Source organism: Engraulis encrasicolus, chromosome 7 (genome assembly GCF_034702125.1).
Source record: "Engraulis encrasicolus isolate BLACKSEA-1 chromosome 7, IST_EnEncr_1.0, whole genome shotgun sequence".
NCBI lineage: Eukaryota > Metazoa > Chordata > Actinopteri > Clupeiformes > Engraulidae > Engraulis > Engraulis encrasicolus.
Window position 1 is genome coordinate 10,178,307 of NC_085863.1, and position 5,000 is coordinate 10,183,306.

The window sequence follows — 5,000 nt, forward strand, 5'->3', positions numbered from 1 at the left end:
TATCGCCATTTGACCTACGTGATTGGACAGGGCATTTCATTAGCTTTCTCCTCGTACCAAACACTTGGATGATCCGCAACAGATCGGAGGTTGTTTCGGTCGGGGAAAAGTGGCCCATTTCGGCTTTCTCTTTGCTCAGTGAAGCCTGAACTTTTGATCACGCTGACATAATTGACATAATAAACATCTTTATTGACCGAATTTGAATGTAATGACCATGGAAATTGAAAATATAAGTGTTAAGGCACCGTTTTCTTCCAAGATGTCAAAACACATAGAAAATCGCTTCCCTGACTAAATTTGGCTGTAGCTCTGAACGCGGCTGCGCGACTTATGCCTGGTTTCGTGGTGGGGGGTCACATATAACAGAGAGGTTATATACATATATGTGTATACTTGTAGGCCTACAGACAGACAGACAGACAGACAGACAAATAGAGAGACAGCCAGAGCCAGAGCCAGAGAAAGAGACAGGGACATAGACAGAGAGGTTAGATACACTGAGTGGGAAAGATAGCAGAAGGGAGATATAGATTTTCCTGCACCGGCTCGTAGGAGAGTTTTAGATGCAGATGAAAATCGTCCACTCGGCTATGAGAGAAAATCCATGGCAGTTATGCACTCCCATGCATCTCTCTCTGCTTCCTGGAGACCTTCAAGGAGAGACTCAGATGGAAGTCCACACCCAAGACATAGAGAGAGCGAGCGGGGGAATATTTGGCATTGAAAGGAGAGGAGGTGATTTGCATTTCTGGGAAACTAAGAGTTAGGAGCCACTGTTTATTATTCTATTGGCTTTAACTGCACCATCTTTCCCCTTGCAAGGTCTATCTAAAAAAAAATACTTTGGAAGTTGTCATGGATGTCACACTAGGAGCATAGAATGGGTTAAATAGAGGGGTTAGACAATGAAACTGAAGCACCTGTTTTTAGACTGGCTTGGCTACAGCAGCCCGGCCGTGTATATTGACCCTGTGGAGCTCCCGACAGACAGCTCTGGTGGAAACAGGAGACTTGAAGTGGGCAGCTGTGGTTTTATGTTTTGTTTTCCACCCAGATTAGCACCCGAACATCCAGACAGCGTCCTCTTGCGCCCACAGTTAATCCTGTTGGATGTGGTTTCTCATTCTTGGTGGTATGCTGACTTTACCCTGGTCACTGTGGCTAATTGATACATCACTAAGACGTGCTGTCTTGGTCATAGATGCACCAACAAGTTGTCCTGTTTCGAACTCTGACATGTCACTCATAATGTTGCATGCATTGCAATATTTTGAGCAAAACTGTGCTCTTACCCTGCTAATTGAACCTTCGCACTCTAATCTTACTGGTACAGTGTACACGAGCCTCTTTGCACATATGGGGTCGCCAGCAGGCCTATTTAAGGTGAATCTTTCAGACTGAGATTCACTGGCTTTGGCTCATTTTCAGTGAGGAACATGAGTCTGAAAAAAAGTTAGTGACCTCCCCTTGCTAACCCCCCCCCTGCACTTTTCTACTACACAGGAGGTGTTACCGGTGCTCATTTTCACCTGTATGACTTTAGGGGGCTTATATGTCAATAATTTCTAAACTCTCTGATAGAATAGTGATCACATGTTGAGTAGTCAAGGCAGCATGGGTGTCACAAGGGGGGGTAAGGTGTTACAGATTCTTAGGGCCCAACAGCTCTGACAGGGTCCTGGAAGGATGCTGATAACATAATTTGACATTTTGGGGGCCCAAAATTTGAATCTTTCATGGGGCCCAACATTTTTATCAGTGCCCCTGAATTATGAGGGTGAATTATGTGGAAAAGTCCTTCAGTTGTGCATCAATGTTTCAACCTTGGCTCAATCCGAGAGCTTCGATTGAGTTTACTTACTTTCTTCACTGTCTTCTTATCTTTTTCTCTCTCTGTATCTCTCACTCTCAGAGACATATACACACAGAAATGTACAAGCACAATGAAGAGAACATGAGGGTGAATATGAGCTATGATTTATTCCTTTTTTGAATTATTTTTCTATTTACCCGGGTCAAAATGACCCGAACACCTTCTACAAAGTATGTAACAAAAACATGAACACCTTACAAGGGTTAAACACTAAAATGGCTGACAGTGTCTGACAGGTGACAGGTGTTTCAGTTTCATTGTCCAACCCCTGTAGGTGGCTCCTGCCGTATGTTCATAGAAGAACATTGGTGCAGAGCAGACATGATATGTTGTTTTTTTATGCTAGGATACTGAGTACTATACTAAGGATACTGCTGGCACAGATGGAATGTGTCTCTGTTATTAGGATCCCTGGCATCGAGAATGCAGGAGTAATATGGGGTTTTGCAAACAGTAGCGATGGGGTGTGGGCCTATTTGTGAGTGTTATATGCTACATGTGCATGCACTGCAGACCTCTGTGATTTCACTGTTCGCTGTGCAGTGTGGATTAGGGTGTGGCAGGAGATTTAGGCTGCAGCGTGGATGGCAAGTCGGAGCCATATGAAGGTACAGCTGAATAGAAATAAAGCCAGCGCGCCGCCGCACTACTGGGGTTTTTATACAGTGGCCCTCTCGTAGTAATTTTCCACACTAGCAAACGTGTTGGTGTAATTATAAAAGATAAAAAAAGGAAAAGACAGTGGTCAGTGGAGACAAAAAAGGGGAGCAGCAGAACTACTGTGCAGCAAGAGCAGACAAAAATAAAACGAGACATATTTTTTTCCGAGGCGGAGATTAGGAGTCTGCCACAGTCTGACAGTGATTTGGGTGGGGGTGGGGGTGGGGTAGGAAGATGGGGAGCAGAGCGCGTGGGAAGAGACAGAGAGAGAGGGACAGAGAGAGACAGAGAGAGAGAGAGAGAGAGAGAGAGAGAGAGGGAGAGGGATGTTGGGGGTTGGAGACCAAAAACAGGGATCGCCAGGATTGGCAGGGCCCCGAGGTGGTCCTGTTGCCAGGGAACACTGTGTGTCTTCTTGTTGCTAGGCAACACCGTTTAAGGCAGAGAGATGGGTGGGGGGCAGAGAGAGAGGAAGACAGAGAGAGAGAGAAAGTCACACAGACACAGAGAAAGGAAGTAAGGGAGAGAGAGAGAGAGAGAGAGAGAGAGAGAGAGAGAGAGAGAGAGAGAGAGAGAGATTGCTGCAGTAGGACGATCAGCCATCAGCGTGTAGCAAGTAGGCAAGCTGAACTGGAGGATGCAGTTTCCATGGTTACCATTCATACAAGGTATGCACTGTATGGAAGAATGAAAGTGATAGAGCGGAGGAGGGGGAGGAAGAGGAGGAAAAGAAGAGGCGGCAGAAGGCGAGAGAGAGAGAGAGAGAGAGAGAGAGAGAGAGAGAGAGAGAGAGGGAGAGAGAGAGAGAAAGAGGGAGAGAGAGATGGATTGGGGTGCGGTAATAGCTAGAGACAGAGAGAAGCGGAGGTGGGAGGAGGGTGAGGTGAGGGGGTGATTGGCATAAAGGTGTCAAGGTGAGACAGGGCTGAGCTCTGGACATCCAGCCAGCCGCAGCATCCAGCCGCTCTGTATTCCACACACACACGCTCAACTGCTTATTCCTGATCATGTTACCCAAAGGCTTTCTGTTGCAAGGCGCTGCAGTGACATACACTGGTGCTTCTCACGCACATGCAGACAAACACACACAGACATACACACACACACACATGCAGGCATGCACGCACACACTCACATACTGTACATGCACACACACACACACACACACACACACACACACACACACACACACACACACACACACACACACACACACACACACACACACACACACACACACAGACACACACACACACACACACACACCACTCCATTAACACCACATCACACACACGAACACGCAGCAACATAAACATATGAACTTACACACAAACATAAAACACACACACACCCACATACCACACACTTCAGTGCCACTCTCAAGGGCTTTGCAGCAGAGGAATTGTAGGTCACTGAGAGACACAGGTTTAAATAAAGCAAGGAGAGTCAGAATATAGGACACTGGGTGGCGAAATGGGGCTGTGGACACTTCAGACAAAAAACAAAACGCCAACAACCCACCCACAGGAGGCTACCATGGTAACCTCTCCTCCAGGAGCCATGGTAACCTGGATACTATCACCTCCACCTCGAGCCTACGCCGCAGAGAAGCAGATTGGCCAGCTGAGAGGGCAGTAGGAGTGAACGGAAAAATGCAGCAAGATATTTCAACAGGCCCTTTTACAGACCATCCTTCCATCTTTGTAAAGATGGTTTTAACAAACAGCAGAGAGAGAGAGAGAGAGAGAGACAGAGAGAGAGAGAGAGAGAGAGAGAGAGAGAGAGAGAGAGAGAGAGAGAGAGAGAGAGAGAGAGAGAGAGAGACAGAGAGAGAGAGAGAGAGAATTGAATTGAGTTGAATTGAAATGAGAATAAATAAGCAAGTGACAGAATAACCATTGCAGTGGTTAAGTCGCACAAAAGCTCAGTAGCTCACGAGTCCATGCAAAGACACATGCGGTGCTTAAGACATTTAAAGGGACACTGTGTGAGATTTTTAGTTGTTTATTTTCAGAATTCATGCTACCCATTCACTAATGTTACCTTTTTCATGAATACTTACCACCACCATCAAATTCTATAGTATTCATTATGACTGGGAAAATTGCATTTTTCATACATGAAAAGGGGGATCTTCTCCATGGTCCGCCATTTTGAATTTCCAAAAATAGCCATTTTTAGCTGCAAAAATGACTCTACTTGGACCATACTAGAAAATATTTGTTTATTACTTAGAAAACTTTCATGCACAGATCAAATTTGGCAATTGGCAGCCCCGTTTCAATGAGCAGCATAGTTGCAGTACCTTTTTTGACCATTTCCTGCACAGTGTCCCTTTAAGCTTGATGCTGCGTATAGGCAGGATTAATCCAGGTGCCTAAGCCTGATGCTGTGTATAGGCAAGATTAATCCAGGTGCCTGGAGTTGCATGAACGCTGCATTCAGGCTCTTGAGATTTGAGGGT

The 5,000-nt window shown here is 45.8% G+C and overlaps 1 protein-coding gene and 1 long non-coding RNA gene across 2 annotated transcripts in view; one reads left to right on the forward strand and one right to left on the reverse strand.

The window, feature by feature from the left end:
* Positions 1-346, reverse strand: part of LOC134452447 (uncharacterized) — a 2,005-nt gene extending 1,659 nt beyond the window's left edge. The window contains exon 1 of the long non-coding RNA XR_010035458.1: positions 1-346. This exon is cut by the window's left edge and continues 406 nt beyond it. This is a non-coding gene — a long non-coding RNA (uncharacterized LOC134452447).
* The window catches only part of LOC134452446 (protocadherin alpha-C2-like), a 79,084-nt gene that overhangs the window by 62,432 nt on the left and 11,652 nt on the right, over positions 1-5,000 (forward strand). The gene's annotated exons all lie outside the window — the stretch shown is intronic.